This window comes from Giraffa tippelskirchi, chromosome 13 (genome assembly GCF_054371585.1).
Source record: "Giraffa tippelskirchi isolate mGirTip1 chromosome 13, T2T-mGirTip1v1.2.pri, whole genome shotgun sequence".
Taxonomy (NCBI): domain Eukaryota; kingdom Metazoa; phylum Chordata; class Mammalia; order Artiodactyla; family Giraffidae; genus Giraffa; species Giraffa tippelskirchi.
The window spans coordinates 119,966,079-119,982,729 of NC_137287.1; the positions used below are offsets into that span (position 1 = coordinate 119,966,079).

Genomic DNA, 16,651 nt, shown 5'->3' on the forward strand with positions numbered 1-16,651 from the left:
ACTGTTTGTCTTAGCTAGCTGGGTGGCATAGTGATGGTGGAAATAGTTAACGCTCAGCCGGGCACATGCAGAATGTGGTTTCTATATTTTCTCACTTAATCCTCTTCATCATTGTGTGATGCTTCTAGAATAGAGTTCCTACATAGGTTTATGTATCATTAGTCTTGTTTTGTAACTTACATTGTATAGGCAGTTTTCTCTTCCTTCATCTTTGTAAATCTCCCATTGCCCCACCCCCTTTAAAAACAAACAAAAAAACCCTCCTTCAATTGAAATTCGGCTGCGTGGGCCAGCCTCCGTCAGATCTACCCGCTAAGACCCGCGGGGAATATTAGCTTTGTGTGTTTTCTCCCTCTTCCTGTAGATATTGTATACGTTCACTATTTTAGAACAAAGACCTGGACAGCAATGAACATGTTGGTTCACAGCAGCTGGAGCTGCTGAGTTTGGCACTAAAGGCTCTGTGCCCACTTGGATGGATTAATTAGGTGTCCAGGGCTGCTTCTTAGGCCAGCGCTTCCTTGAGTGGGTGAAGAGCAGTTACGTGCTGTTTGTTGCCCACCCCGCCCCTTGCCTCGTAGCTTTCTTCATTACAGGCTTTCATGAGGAGCACAGACACAGCAGCCATCTCTGCTCACTGTCCCCTTCAGGGACCACGGAAGTTTCTTTCTGGGCATTGAAGATACATCTCACCCCTTCCCCCTTGCCATTTTTTTTTTTTAAGCCTCAACGTTGGATTGGCAAGCACGCATTTCCCCCGGGATGATTGAAGAAAGGTGATTATGTATTATTAAATGCAAAGAAGAAAAAGAAAGAAATGGTTCTTTGCAACACCCCTGTGGCTTGGCAGAAACGAAAATAGCAAGATGCTTAAATGGTTTCCCTGCCAGTGGGCTGAATGGACGCTTGTGCTTCTGGTTTGAGGTCATTGGCCACAGGGACTGTGCTCGGTATGCGTGGGGTCCCCGGGGGCTGGGGACAGATGGCTCCATCGCGGGGGCCTTTGTGAGGAGTTGGCTACAGAGGGGCAGGGAGGATGGGGTTCACAGAGGAGCTTGCCTCTTGTGCTTCCCTGGGTTCAGAAGGCGGGCAGTCTCTGCATCTTTGGGCAAGTCACATAACCTTTCTGTGTAAGATGGGGATCGTAATACCTGATAATCAGAATCATTTTCTAGGTTTCCAAGCGTTCTGGTGCAGAGTGGAAATAAGCTTGGGCAGATGGGCAAAAGTGCCAGGGTTGGAATCTTTTAAAAAAATTTTTGTTGCAGTATTAGTTGATGTTATAATTGATGTGGGCTTCCCAGGTGGTGCTAGTGGTAAAGAATCTGCCTGCCAATGCAGGAGACGCATGTTCGATCCCTGGATCGGGAAGATCCCCTGGAGAAGGCCATGGCAACCCACTCCAGTATTCTTGCCTGGAGAATGTCTTGAACAGAGGAGTCTGGCGGGGACTACAGTCTATAGGGTCACAAAGGATTGGACATGACTGAAGCAACTTAGCACATAGTTGATGTACAATGATGTGTCAGTTTCAGATGTATAGCAAAGGCAATCAGTTATACATATACATATATCCACTCTTTTTTTTTTTTTTTTAAGATTCTTTGCCCCTGAGTTGGAATCTTAACTCTACCACTTATCAGCTGTGTGACCTTGGGCAAGTTACTTAATCTCTCTGTGCCCCCATCTCCCATCTGAAAAACTGGGATGGTAATGATATATACCTACCTTATAGCTGTTGCAAAATGAGTTAATGCTTATAAGCAATTAGAACAGTGTCTCCTAAATACTCTCTTAAATGTTGGTTATTGTCATTACAGTTCTTCCCATCACCAATATCCAAACAGATGAAGTCAGCAAAACTGGCTCAGCTTCATGACCGAACTGCAAAGTGGAAAAAACCCAGCATGTAAACTCAGACCTTCAGATCTGAAATCTGGTTGAAGTTTTTGTAAGCCCCACAGCTGCGTCCTGAGGGAGGACTTTTAAAAATTTTATTTTATTTTTGAAACACTCCAGCCCTGATGATATTAATAACTTAGTAACCAGGTCTAAACACAAAGTCACACACATAGTTAGTCGACTGCAGGTTGAACTTGCAGAACCCGCCTTCCGGCTCCTCCGCTTGTCTCTGCAAACGAAACTTTGTGATGAGGACGATCAAGTGACCCGGCTCCGTTACAAACGGAGCCAAAACAACAAGTGGCGGGTGAGTGGGGATCAACCGGGCTTCTGTGCACTGACCTTGAAGGTCAGGAGGTTTGCTCCAGGAGGTGACCTCTGCCCTGTATGTTCCCGTAAGAAGCTGGCAGGTGAAGGTCAGTTTTCAGAACTTCCAGGTTCTCCGGGGCATCCTCTTTTTTGGCCCTGGAAAAGGAAGGCAGCTTATCCAAGAGGGGCTTGCTCAGTGACATTCACAAAGCACCTCTGCTGGGCATCAGTTGTCCTGCAGAACTCGAGGAAGGCAGTAGCCTCTTCTTTGAAACAGAGTCATGAGGCCTCATGTTGCCTTTTGATGGGTCTCAGGCTGGGGTTGAGGGTGAAGGCAATGGTGAAGTGGGAAACCCGTCCCCTTGGGTGGCTGTGAGCGACAAAGAAGGGGCGGCAACTGGCCGTTTACTCCAGGACGGACCTCTGTGCCTGCCTGGTCCCAGGACGCTTACGCATCCACGCGTGTCAAGTCCATTCCCAGGGACCTGGATACTCTGAAGCTGAGGACACCAGCTTCAGGGCACCAAGAGCGCTATGCCCCGGGAAGGCTGCCCACCCCCGCTCTGGGTGGGGTTGTTTGGGGTCTGGGTGACGGAGTGTGGAAGGGAGCCTGCCTCCGGTCTGCTCGATACACGCTGGTGAGATGTGGGTGAGAAAACTGCTACCGTTTGGAGGGCGTTCACTTTGCGGTAAGCGCTTTATTCACATAACAAGCAGTGTGGAGTGTTGCTGAGCTGTTGTTTGCTTCCCAGCATCCACCCTTTCCTTCCTTGCTAAGCAAAATGGATGTTATGCTGTGTGGCAGGGTGCCCAGTTCTGGGTGAGTTGTGCTTGGTTTAAGGCTTAAACTTTGACAATCCAGTTTCTCATTTTCCCATCTCCCTGTGAGGCCGTGGATGGATGTGAGGCCCATTTGAGGCCAGGGAATCCTGTGCGGAAGTCTGTTCTGCTGGCTCATGAAGAAGCTTCGTTTTCTTAAGTGAAAGAAGTAGATGTGGGTGACATACACTTCCATCATGCCTTTTTGTGCCTCGCCTGCAAATGTGGTGGCTGGAGCTGAAGCAATCGTTTTGTAGCCATGAGAGAAAGGCCAAGTGTCTCGTTATTCAAAGTGTGGTCTGAGGAGCGGATTGTTAGAAATGCAGAATCTTAGACTCTACTCCAGATCTACTGAATCAAAACGTACATTTTAACAGGCTCTCCTGGTGATGTGTGTGCATGCACGTTAGGGTTTGAGAAGCCCTGGCTGGAGAACCACAAAGACCGCCATCTTGATGTTGTCGAGCTGTTGAACTATAGCCAGTAAGAACCAACCTCTGAGTTTTGGGTCATGGGTTTTCTGTTACTTGCAGCCAGAAGTATTCTTAGTTGATGTAAGTGCTTGAAAGCTAAACAGGTTTATGTGAAAAACCACTCTAATTTACCCAAGAGCCTTATGAATGAAGAAAGGACTGTTGTTATCCTTTCTTATAGGTAGGGAAACAACCCCCACGCTATTTCCCAGGGTAAGACAGCGGATGACCTTGGTGAACCCAGGTCCGCTCCACCGTCAACCTGGGCACTGAAGCGGGTGCTGTGTCTCACTGTAACTCTGATGGAGGCTCATCGTCTAAGCCAGCTGCAAAGAGCTATCACTGCCCCTTGGACAGGCCTACCCATCCCTCCACTTGCCCTGAGCCCAGGTCTCTACTCAGCTGTACCCTGTTTGTCTCGCTTTGTATCACTGGCCTTTTCCTTCCCTGATAATCCTCCTTTTTGGCTATTGCTTCCCAAGGGCACCCTCTTGATGTGTCATTAGTTTCAGAGTTCAGGGGAGAGTCCAGGACTCTGATCCCCCTCATCCAAGGTATGTACGCTTTTCTCATCTATCACCTTCAGGATTTAAAGTCGGAGACCATCGCTTTATTTATAACTTTTTGGCCATGCTATGATTTATTTGGTAGCCTATCAGTGAGAACATTCACATGAAAGCGACTTATTCATCTTGTAACATCGTAAGAACAGCACTTTGAGAACAGAGCTTGCCTTCTTGGCGTGGTAGCTTTTTAAAAAATCTTTGTCTATTTTTAAAAATAATTTTTATCGGAAAATAGTTGCTTTACAAGGTTGTGTTAGTTTCTACTGTACAGCAAGATGAATCAGCTCCACGTACACATATATCCCCGATTTTTAAAAAAATTTCCTTCCCATTCAGGTCACCACAGTGCATTAAATAGGTTCTCTATTTTGTACATGGTATCAATAGTGTGTATGTATTAATCCCAATCTCCTAATTCTTCCCCTCACCCCCATCCCCCCTTAGTGTCCATACGGTTGTTCTCTATGTCCGTGTCTCTAGTCCTGCCGTGTAAATAAGATCATCTATACCATTTTTCTAGATTCTACGTATGTGCCTTAATATATGGTATTTGTTTTTCTGACTGACTTCAGTCTGTATGACACTCTCTAGGTCCATTCACATCTCTGCTGCTTTAAATAGGTGCCTAAGAATCACCTGGGCGAAGGGGCGGACACATTTAAAGTCCAGATTCCAGGGCCATCGTGCTCGGAGGCTCTGAGCCAGTAGGCCTGAGGTGATGCCTGAGAGCCAGCCTTTCTCGGAGACGGCTTCCCAGGTGCCTCTGGGGATCACACCTGGAAGAGTGTTCGTCCGAGCTGGGAAGGCTTGGCAGAGAGATGAGGGCGGCAGATGAGATGGCCCTCCTCCTTCTTTCTCACATTTTTTTTACAGCTGCATGATTAATGTTTTGTTTCAGTAGCTGCAGCCCACTTGGTGATGGCTGCATAAAAATCCATTGAAACTCTCTCTGAATGCAGTTTTCCTGGGGAGAGAACAGTCAGACACCTCTCCACCGCCCCAAATTCGGGCAGCTGATGTTGGTTGGTTCCAGCCCTGGGCCACTTACATTACCTGGCAACATCTGGAGGTGGGGTCAGCTGGGACTCATCTGGGTTGGATGCAGAACTGGAGGCCCATTCTGATGTGTGGTGTCAGGTGATCAAGAAGTGGTTAGGAGGAAAGAGTCTTTGGGTCTGTTTGAGGCAGAATGGCCCTGCAAAGGAAACCATGCCCTAATCCCTGGAGCCTGTCAGTGTTACATTACAAAGCAAAAGGAACTTTGCTGATGTTATTAAGGTTGGTGATCTGTGGCTAAATCACATCCGACTCTTTGCAACCCTACAGAGTGTAGCTTGGCAGGCGCCTCTGTCCATGGGATTCCCCAGGCAAGAATACTGGAGTGGGTTGCCATTTCCTTCTCCAATTGTTCAGGTTTTAGACCTTAAAATGGGGAGAGATTACTGTAGATTATCCAAGTTGGTCCAGTCTAATCACTCAAGCCCTTACAAGCAGAGCAGTGTCCCCAGCTGGAATCAGAGAGATGCCGCAGAAGGTGAAGTTGGCGAGATTTGAGGCATGAGAGGGGCTTGAGCTTTTGCTGCTGGAAGGGCCACGTGAGAAACAAGGAGTAATGCAGGCAGCTGCTAGGAGACGGGCTTCCCCGGTGTCTCAGTGGTAAAGAATCTGTCTGCAGTGCAGGAGAACTGGGTTCGATCCCTGGGTCAGGAAGATCCCTGGAGAAGGGAATGGCCACCCACTCCAGTATTCTTGCCTGGAGAATCCCATGGACAGAGAAGCCTGGTGGGCCACAGTTTATGGAGTCGCAAAGAGTGGGACACAACTGGGCGACTAACACACACACACACACACACATACACATCAGAAGACCAGCCCTGGCTGAGAGCTGGGAAGGAATGGGGACCTCAGTCCTATGACCACAAGGAACTCAATTCAGCCAGCAACTTAAACGAACCTGGAAGTGGATTCTCACCCAGAGCCTTCAGTGAGGGATGCAGTCCTATGCACAGCTTGATTTTAGCTTTGTGAGACCCCAAGCAGGGGACCCAGTCCAGTTCACCTGGACCTCTGACCTGTGAAAACCACAAGATAGTAAATTTGTGTTGTTTTAACAACACAGTGACAGCCATAGGAAACCCACCAAGAGTCCCATTTCTGGATTCGGGAGAGGACCTTTACCATGGTGTCATCTCGTTTTGACCCTCCAGGCTTTTCTGTCCAGGAGGGCTCTTAAGGAATGAAGTCATAATCCACAGGAAAGTCCTGTCTGCACCTCACATGCTACCTTTGTTGTTCAGTCACTCAGAACTAAATCTTCTTTGAACTGTCAGTTGTTGTTCAGTTGCTAACCTGTGTCTGACTCTTTGCAACCCCACAGACTGCAGCACACCAGGCCTCCCTGTCCTTCACCATCTCCCAGAGTTTGCTCAAACTCATGTCCATGGAGTCGGTGATGCCATCCAACCATCTCATCCTCTGTCGTCCCCTTCTCCTCCTGACCTCAATCTTTCCCAGCATCAGGGTCTTTTCCAATGAGTTGCCTGTTTGCATCAGGTGGACAAAGTATTGGAGCTTAAGCTTCAGCATCAGTCCTTCCAATGATTATTCAGAGTTGATTTTCTTTAGGATTGACTAGTTTGATCTCCTTGTAGTCCAAGGGACTCTCAAGAGTCTTCTTCAACACCACAATTTGAAAGCATCAATTCCTTGGCTCAGCCTTCTTTATGGTCCAGCTATCACATCCATACATGACTAATGGAAAAATCATAGCTTTGACTATACAGACCTTAGTTGGCAAAGTAATGTCTCTGCTTTTTAATACGCTGTCTAGGTTTATCAAGCTTTTCTTCCAAGGAGCAAGTGTCTTTTTAATTTCATGGCCGCAGTCACCATCTACAGTGATTTTGGAGCCCAAGAAAGGAAAGTCTGTCACTTTCCACTGTTTCCCAACTATATTCCATGAAGTGATGGGACCGGATGCCATGAACTTAGTTTTCTGAACGCTGAGTTTTAAGCCAGCTTTTTCACTCTCTTCTTTCACCTTCATCAAGAGGCTCTTTAGTTCCTCTTTGCTTTCTGCCGTAAGGGTGGTGTCATGTGCCTATCTGAGACTATTGATTTTTCTCCTTGCAGTCTTGATTCCAGCTTGTGCTTCATCCAGCATGACATTTCACATGATGTACTCTGCATATAAGTTAAGTAAACATGCTACCTTGGATTGTTATAAAATCATTTTCTCCGACTTTGTCATCCTTCGCTACTCCCCTTCTCCAGACAACATTTTACTGTGTTTCCTTTTGGTTATTTTTCTAATGCTCTTTATTCACACATTCAAGATGTGCAAGTCTGTATCCTGCTTTGCTCCCTGACATGAAATATTCTCTCTCTCATCACTGAAACCTTTGCATAAACCTCACTTTTAGTGGCTGCCTCATAGTTCATCTGATGGATGTACTGTAATTTACTTGTCCATTCTCCATTCCTTGGACTTCAGTGTATTTCCTTTCCTCTCCTCCCCAATTATGAATAATTTAACTTTTTACCTAAAGAGCCCCTGGCATTTTATATGAAATCCTTATCACGGATTCCCAGAAGGGGAATTACTAGGCCAAAAGGCACAACATTTTTGGAGGCTCTTGATATAAATGCGAAATCACCTCCAGTTTCTGGGCACCATCTAGGCAGCTTAATTTTGCTCCCTAAGAGTGAGTGGGGCCACCTCTCCTCTTTCTGCCTCCTCCACCGTGCTCTGCACGGCAGGTGTTCCATTAGCACTGGCAGCTTCATCTTGTTCCCTGTCATCCTCAAGGCCTCATTACATCTGACCTACAGACAGAAAGGGAAGGAGTTTGGGAAGCCGAGTATCACTCGCCCCATCTTGGAGACTCCTGCCATTAACCCTTGTTGGAAACACGAATCCCAGCCACTGCCTTCAGCTATGCACCCAACACTGCATCTTGTTGCTGTTATTGATGTGCTTTTAATCACTCTCTGCTTTCTCTGAGCTGCTTTTCTGCTGGGCTGGTAGGAAATCCATCTTGGTCAGCCTTGGGCTTTTTCTCACTTGATTCTGTAAACTGGCTTGGGAGGGACGTCTCAGACAGCAGGAGGAGTTGTGTCTGGAGGGGCCGCTCCTGATTACTAGGTACCATGGAAGAGATGCCTCCTTTGGTCTGGAAGCTCTGCAGCCTCCAGGGATGGAGTTCTTGGCTGGGCCCTGCTTCTCTGGAGTCCTGCCGTGCACTTAGAGGGGGCAGGGACTGCTGCTGTGCAGGGCTCTCAAGGCCCAGGATGTTTTCTGTCTCTAGTTTTGCACATTCTTTCTTTTCTCTCCTTGCCTTCTGTTTAGCCTGTCCGGGCTGCTGTAACAGAATGCCATAACTGGGTGCCTTAAATAACAGTTATTTCTCACAATTCTCAAGGCTGCAGGGTCAAGTTCAAGGCACCAGCAGATCCAGTGTCTGGTGAGAGCCCGCTTTCTGGTTCACAGATGGCCGTCTTCTCACTGCGTCCATGCGTGGTGGAAGGGGCAACAAGGCTCTTCGGGTCACATTTATAAGAGCACCAATCCTGGCATGAGTGGTAAAGAACCCGCCTGCCAGTACAGGAGACATAAGAGACCTGGGTTTGATCCCTGGGTGGGGAAGATGCCCTGGAGGCGGGCATGGCAACCCTCTCCGGTATTCTTGCCGGGAGCATCCCATGGACAGAAGACCCTGGCGGGCTACAGTCCAGGGGGTCGCAAAAGGGTCTGACATGACTGAATGAACTTCGCATAGCAATCCTGTTCCCCAGGGCTCCACCCTCATCACCTAATCACACCCCTGGCCCCGCCTCCTAATGCCACCACACTGGGAATTAGGATTTTAACATACGAATTTTGGTGAGGGACGCAAACATTCAGACCCTGGAAACGCGTCGCCCTTTCTCGGCTGCTAGAGGACGTCCCGCATCTCCCTGCTCTGTTACCTCCCTGAGGGCAGGAAGAGACTTTGGATTGAGGCTTCTTCTTGTTCCACCTGCCACCCACCAGCCCCAGGGCAGGCTTCCAGAAACAGGACCCGCAAAAGGGAGGAAGAAAAAAATTACTTTTTCCAGAAAAATTATTCTGTTGTTCTCAATAAATGAGAAGTCCTGCAGTAAAGAAACTTAGAAACTTGCCTAACCTCTTTTAACCCAGTTTTTCTAAACTTATTTTACCACATTTCTTAATGTTTCAAAATTTTCTTTATAGTTGTGTCAGACATACTGGAAAATACTGGTTTGACCCAGTTAGTGTATCGGTTGGCAAACGAAGGATCTGATACTGGGCGGATCATTCTGCTGCATGTTCCTTACTCCTAAGCTGACCCCTATCTGAGGCAGGACTTAAATGTTTATCGTCTGAGAGACTTTTCTAGACATGGTGAAGTCAGTCAAGCTCCTTTTCAGGAAAGCCATGCTTTTGTTTTCTCAAGGACTCACTGTTTGAAGGTGTCCCATTTAAATTCTTTTTTCAAAGCAAAGGATCTAGTGGATCATTTGTGCGTCTGGACCTCACGTTTCAGCCTTTGGATCGGCCCAGACTGTGTGTGTCCCCGAGGATCTGAGAAACCAGCGCGGAATCAGGGACCTGACCTCGCCACGCCTCGGAGCCCAGTCCCTCTCTCTGAAACCCCGAGTCTCATGGCCTTTCTGGCACAGGAGGCGTCAGTCTGCAGGGCTGGGCAGCTGCTCTCAAGATGTGAATTGTTGATAATGTTCCAGGAGACAGAATGGCACAGATAAAGAATATCCTGTCTGAGGCTGAGAGTGGCTTTAACAGTGGAGAGGAGGGAGCAGAAATAGAATTTATTGAGACTGTTCCAAGCCAGACAAGAGCTAGGTGTTTATTTTAAAACTTTATTTACTCTTTAAATAAGTAATACATGCCCCGGGCACAAAATTCATACAGAAATGTGAACACGAAGCATCTCTCTTCCATGTCAAAGTCCGGCTCACCTATTTACATGTTCTTGTGCCCCACTAATGACATCCTGTAAACAAATGAACAAATATGCAAATGGGGGAACAGAAAATTAGCTCGCTACACATACTGTCCTGCTTCTTGACTTTTTCGCTTGAAGATGGTTCTGTGTCCAATCCTATAGGGCCGACTTCGTACTGAATAAATTTCACTGGGTGGATGCACCATGCTTTATTTAATTGATCCCCTTGGAATAGAATTTTAAATGGCTTTTTAATCTTTTTATATTCGGTGAGATGGTTCCACTCAGGGTGATTGTGCAATGAAAAGAGAAATTTGGCAATGTTTGGAGAGATTAGGGGTTGTTACAACTGGTGAGGGTGATGCTCCTGGCTTTTTGTGGGTGGAGGCTGGGGATGCTGGCAAATGTCCTGTGATACACGGATGGTCCCACCTGAAAGAATGATCCAGCCCACATCAGTCGTGCCATGGCTGAGAAGTACTGTGCTGGGTGATCTCTCTAGCCTGTGGGTTGGGGTTGGGGAATCGGGAGAGAGTGAAGTGTCAAATCCAGAGTCACAAGACTGGAGCAAATGCTTGTGATACAAGAATGCTTCCCTTTCCTGAAGGAGGAGGCGAATGCTACCAGCATGTACATCCCTCAGAGTCTAGAGGAGGTGAGTCTGGACCACTGCAAGGCTGGAGGGCTCCTCTTGTCTCTCAACCACTTATTTTTCCCCCTAGATGCTGCCTTGGAACCCCAGAAAAGTGGGTAGATGATGCGGTTATCCTCAACGAACCAAACACAGTCATTAAACAGAATCTTGGAGCTTTTAATTACCAGCGTATTAGCATATTACAAATGGGGAAGCGGCATTTCACATATCATAGCAGAGGCCTCGGGAAGAAAGGCCTATTTTTACCCCGAATTAAGAGAATATTATGGCATAGAGAATTAATTGTACTCCAATACATCTTCATAAGGGAGATAATTGGATAAAGATTGTTTCTTCCCTCCCACCTCACAATATTTGCAGGCAGATGGCATTGTTCGGGCTGAGACAGTGTGGTATCAACACACGCCATCTCCTCCCTCAGAAGTATTTAATACGTTCACTGGCCTCCTCCTTGCAGGATATTATTATGATTATTTACATCTGTGCAGCCCTCTGTAGTTTTCAAACACATCCATGTGCATTGACGTGGCCTCATATAGGATGGTCAGGATACTATTTCCCCTTTTTGCCGGGTGATAGCTTGGAGGGACCAGAGTGACTTGCCGAAAGCCAGCAGCTCCAAACAGGTGCAGCTGGGATCTGAACTCGTGTCCCGCCACGGAAACGTCGACTTCTGGTCTGTGGGTGATCCTTCGTTTTCTCTCTAACCTGGATGGTCTGGTGGATGTGTGCAAAACCTTTAGCCGGGGAGGGAGTCCCATACGAAGGGATGGTTCCGAACCTGTGCAGTCAAGAAGAGCCCAGTTTCTGTTCCAGCTCTGTCATCTTTGGTCGTTTGACTTTGGGCAAGTAGATGAATCTCTTCGAACCTCGGTGTCCTCACCTGTCAAAGAGAGATGGTGATTCTTATGTCCTGGGGCCGTCAGGAGTCAAGGACACGGTGCCCGTAAGGTGCTCCGTGCAGGACTCCCCTGGTGGTCCAGTCGTTGAGAATCCACCTGCCAATGCAGGGGGCTCGGATTTGATCCCTGCTCTGGGAAGACCCCACATGCCTTGGGGCAACTCAGCCCGTTCACCCCGAGTACTGAGCCCACGCACTCTCGAGGCTGTGCTGAGATGAGAGAAGCCACCGCAGTGAGAAGCCCACACACCACAACCAGAGAGGGGCCCCTTCCCGCCTCAAGCAGAGACCAGACGCCCTCAGGCAGCAACCAAGACCCAGCGCAGCCAAAAGAAAAAAAGGTGCTCAGCGTGGCTTCTGCCAGGAGGTGGACCATGGTTGTGGCTGTTACCCAGGCCTGAGTTTGCGGGCTTGTCAAGCGCTTCTGATTGTATCTGGGCTTCACATGGGGACACGGCAATCCCCAGTGTGGGTGACTTCCGTGGCCGTGGTTTTTGATGCGTCCTCTGGGCTGCTTGCCTCTAAGCCCCGTGGTCCTGCCCAGGCTTAGGAGCACATCCCTTTGGTATCTCCTGCCACCAGAGTTTCCCATCTTCATGGTGACTGGTCAGCCCAGCAGCTAGGGAGGGCGTCTCCTGGCCTTGGGACGTACTCTGGAGGGGGATCACCACATGGGCTGCGGGGCCCGTGATGTGCGCTGTGCTTGGGGTGGTGAGGGGGCCCTTATCCCCTTCTTAGGGGAAGCCTGTCACTGAACTCAGGCTCACTGCCAGACTCACAGAGGAGCCGATACTCTGGCACCAGCTTTTGAAAAAAGAAAGCTTGTTGCCAAGTTCACAGGCAAGGAGGCAGGAGGCAGGGCTCAAATCTGTCTCTGCGATCCAGGGTTCTGGGATAAAAGATAAGGGTTTAGGGAAATTTCAAATCTGGAAGCTGATGGGCTAGTCTTGAATCGGTCCACATAAGCTACTCGTGCTGCTGGAAGCCAGGTTTTCCTTGGTGATGGGCTTCTTGCTTCATAAAGGGCTCTGGTGGCAACATTTCTACTGTTACCATAGACTGAAGATTTTTGGATCGAGGGTCCTGGAGACACAGAGACATAGAGACATCCTGAAGACACGGATTCCATCCTGCACATGTGTCTCTGTAAAATAATTCAAGGTTCGGTTAATCAAGAACCTAATTAAGGAGGCAAAACCAGTTTAAGCTGGTCAGTGTTTTATGTGCTGTTTCAAGCCCACATGGTCAAGGCCACCTAACTAAGGTGGGGTCAAGTTCTAGACCTCACGCTGTCCAAGATTCACACCTTCCCTTGGAATCCCAGGCTCACCTGCCAAGCTAGAGCCTTTCCTTGAGATGAACTCTCCCAGGGGACTATCCTTGGCGATGGGGATTCTAGTCAACCCCGAATCCTTTGCCCTTATTTTGGTAACTGAACCTCACTTTTCCTGTACTTTACAGGAGAACTGTCTGTTTTTCACTCTCAGTCTCTGTGGTTTAAGAGGGGTTGGCTCCAGGGCAATCTAGGTTGAGGATGGCAGCAGAGGCTGGGTTCCGGCTTTCTGGACTGTGAGGTCGGTCCCAGCCACTGCTGGGGTAGCCTCTGTTGAGGGCCATGCGTGGCAAGGAGCGCTTAGCTTCTCCCTGGGGTGAAAGTGACCATGCTGATCATCCTTTGGCATTTGCAGCATGGAGGGGGTGAAGGACCAAGTTCATAGTCTACCCCCGTCTCTACACTAGGTCCAAGCCCTGTCCCTGGAGACAGTCACCACTCTCTATTCTGGACCTAACAGAAGCAGAAGATATGTAAGAAGAGGTGGCAAGAATGCACAGAAGAACTGTACAAAAAAGATCTTCATGACCCAGATAACCACGATGGTGTGATCATTCACCTAGAACCAGACATCTCAGAGGGTGAAGTCAAGTGGGCCTTAGGAAGCATCACTATGAACAAAGCTAATGGAGGTGATGGAATTCCAGTTGAGCTATTTCAAATCCTGAAAGATGATGCTGTGAACGTGCTGCACTCGATATGCCAGAAAATTTGGAAAACCCAGCAGTGGCCACAGGACTGGAAAAGGTCAGTTTTCCTTCCAATCCCAAAGAAAGGTAATGCCGAAGAATGCTCAAACTACCACATAATTGCACTCATCTCACACGCTAGCAAGGACATGCTCAAAATCTTTCAAGTCAACCTTCATCAGTACCTGAACCGAGAACTTCCAGGTGTTCAAGTTGGATTTAAAAAAGGCAGAGGAACCAGAGATCAAATTGCCAGCATCAGTTGGATCACCGAAAAAGCAAGAGAGTTACAGAAAAACATCTACTTCTGCTTTATTGACTACACCAAAGCCTTTGACTGTGTGGATCACAACAAACTGGAAAATTCTTAAAGAGATGGGAATACCAGACCACCTTACCTGCCTCCTGAGAAATCTGTATGCAGGTCAAGAAGCAACAGGTAAACCAGACATAGAACACTATGATTCCAAATTGGGAAAGGAGTGCATCAAGTCTGTATATTGTTACCCTGCTTATTTAACTTATATGCAGAGTACATCATGTGAAATGCTGGGCTGGATGAAGCACAAGCTGGAATCAAGATTGCCGGGAGAAATACCAATAACCTCAGATATGCAGATGACACCACCCTTATGGCAGAAAGTGAGGAGGAACTAAAGAGCCTCTTGATGACAGTGAAAGAGGAGAGTGAAAAAGCTGGCTTAAAACTCAACTTTCAAAAGACAAAGACCATGGTATGCAGTCCCATCACTTCATGGCAAATAGATGGGGAAACAATGTAAACAGTGACAGACTTTCTTTTCTTGGGCTCCAAAATCACTGCAGATGGTGACTGCAGCCATGAAATTAAAAGATGCTTGCTCCTTAGAAGAAAGGCTATGACAAACTCAGACAGTGTATTAAAAGCAGAGACATCACTTTGTTGACAAAGATCTGTTTAGTCAAAGCTATGGTTTTTCCAGTAGTCATGTATGGATATGAGAGTTGGACCATAAAGAATTCTGAGCACCAGAGAATTGATGCTTTTGATCTATGGTGTTGGAGAAGATTCCTTGGACTACAAGGAGATCAAACCAGTCAATCCTAAAGGAAATCAACCCTGAATATCCATTGGAGAGACTGATGCTGAAGCTGAAGCTCCAATACTTTGGCCACCTGATGCTAAGTGCCGACTCATTGGAAAAGACCCTGATGCTGGGAAAGATTGAAGGCAGGAGGAGAAGGGGAAGACAGAGGACGAGATGGTTAGATGGCATCCTGATTCAATGGACATGAGTGAGCAAGCTCCAGAGGATGGTGAAGGACAGGGAAGCCTGGCGTGTTGCAGTCCATGGGGTCACAGAGTCAGACACGACTGAGTGACTGAACCACAGCAACAATATGTGAATCTGCTTCCAACCGGCCATGAAGGTGAAAAAGGAGAGCCTGGACCACCGCATCAATGGTTTGGACGATTACTGTACACATGGACCAGAAAAGGATGTGGGACCTTAAACTCACCTTCTTTATGTATATCAAACGATGACCAGTAGGCTGATTTTCTGTCTCTTTGCTTGTAGCAAGGAACAGCTGAAATAAATATTAATAACTCAGATTGATCATGAAAAAGAAAAGGTTAACCAGACCCTTGGTGCCAAGAGTGGACACATGACCGACGAGAATGCTTATTTCCCTGGCCACAGATTGATTTAGGGATTGGCATGTGACCCATTGGGCCCATCAGAGCTAACTCTGAGATGTTTTAGGGAGTTATTAAGAAAAGAGATGATCTTCCTGCTCTGGTTGCTCAGCTGATAATAAGTACACCCGGGACCATAGAGGCCACTGTGTAAGGACAAGGGCCATGCCTTCTGGGAGTGTAGCCAACACAGAGGATGACAGAGACCAGACATGGCCAGAGACAAATTACTGATTATGTCACGAACACCTGGATCCATCCATACCTGAAGGTTGAAAGTCTGAGTTGAGTTTCAATCACTTGCAACGAAAGAAATCCTGACTAATTCAGGGTCCTGTGGCCCCAAGCATTTAAGCTTCTCTCAAGTCCTCCCCTTCCAGTACATGAGAAGTGCTGACATTTGTCTGAACTCTGTTAACGGGCTGAGTTCAGCGACTAAAAACAGATACCTTCAAGGCGGGGATGGAGGGAGAGGGGAAAGACCAAAAAAAGTCCCCTAATTTTCCACGCTGAATCTCTCCCAGCCTGGCTGAGACACCGCCTTACATTTTATCAGGCTTTTTTACCCCATTTATTTTCCAAGGCCATCTTTGAAACTGGCTATTTTCAAGAGGAAATGACCTGGATTATTTTTTTATGATGGCTGCCTTTTTGTAACCTGACAGATGTTTAATTAAAACTTTTATTATCTCCTAAAGTTAACATAGAAATTCATCTATTATGGCAGCATGAAGCCCCATCTTTGAAACTCTCCTTTTATACCCTAGTCAGGAGAACTATCATTAGCTAAATCCCAACATTTCCTCCCCCAGCCTCTCTAGATAGTGCTGGTGGCGTTGGTGGTGTTTTTACAGTCCTGAACTTCAGCTTAGACACAAGCTCCCTTGAATGCCCCAGGTGGGTCTGTTTTGGTTCCATTCTCCCTGCCCTGCGCCCTCCCTTAGCATCGGGACACTCGGTGCCCTGACTTGTTCACCTGTCCCTCTTCCTCTCCAAGCTCCTTGAGGGCAGTGATTCTATCACCTTCGTTCTGGAGTGTATCGGTATTTTTGTCTGCATTTTATTCATTGGTAATCTCCCCTCAGCTAAGTACCTGGTACCTAGTATGTGCTCAGTGAATGCTCACTGAGTGCATTTCTGCATTGCTCATGCATTGCACGGGGCTTAGCAGAGAAAGGCAGGACCTGTATGAAGGAAGGTTGTTTCCAGTGTTCCTAAAACCACATTCTCTGAGGCTCGACCGTGATGGGCTCGTCTCCATCCTTCTATCCAATCAGACACCAGCTGCCTTTTTTTTTTTTCATTGATTCATTTCATGTATCCCCCAGACCCTGAGGGATTGATGTTTATGCTGTGTCAG

General features: G+C 47.5%; 1 long non-coding RNA gene across 1 annotated transcript in view; it reads left to right on the forward strand.

The window, feature by feature from the left end:
* The window catches only part of LOC145533252 (uncharacterized), a 73,783-nt gene that overhangs the window by 2,196 nt on the left and 54,936 nt on the right, over window positions 1–16,651 (forward strand). The window contains exon 2 of the long non-coding RNA XR_014073941.1: window positions 1,821–2,209. This is a non-coding gene — a long non-coding RNA (uncharacterized LOC145533252). The remainder of the gene's footprint in view (window positions 1–1,820; window positions 2,210–16,651) is intronic.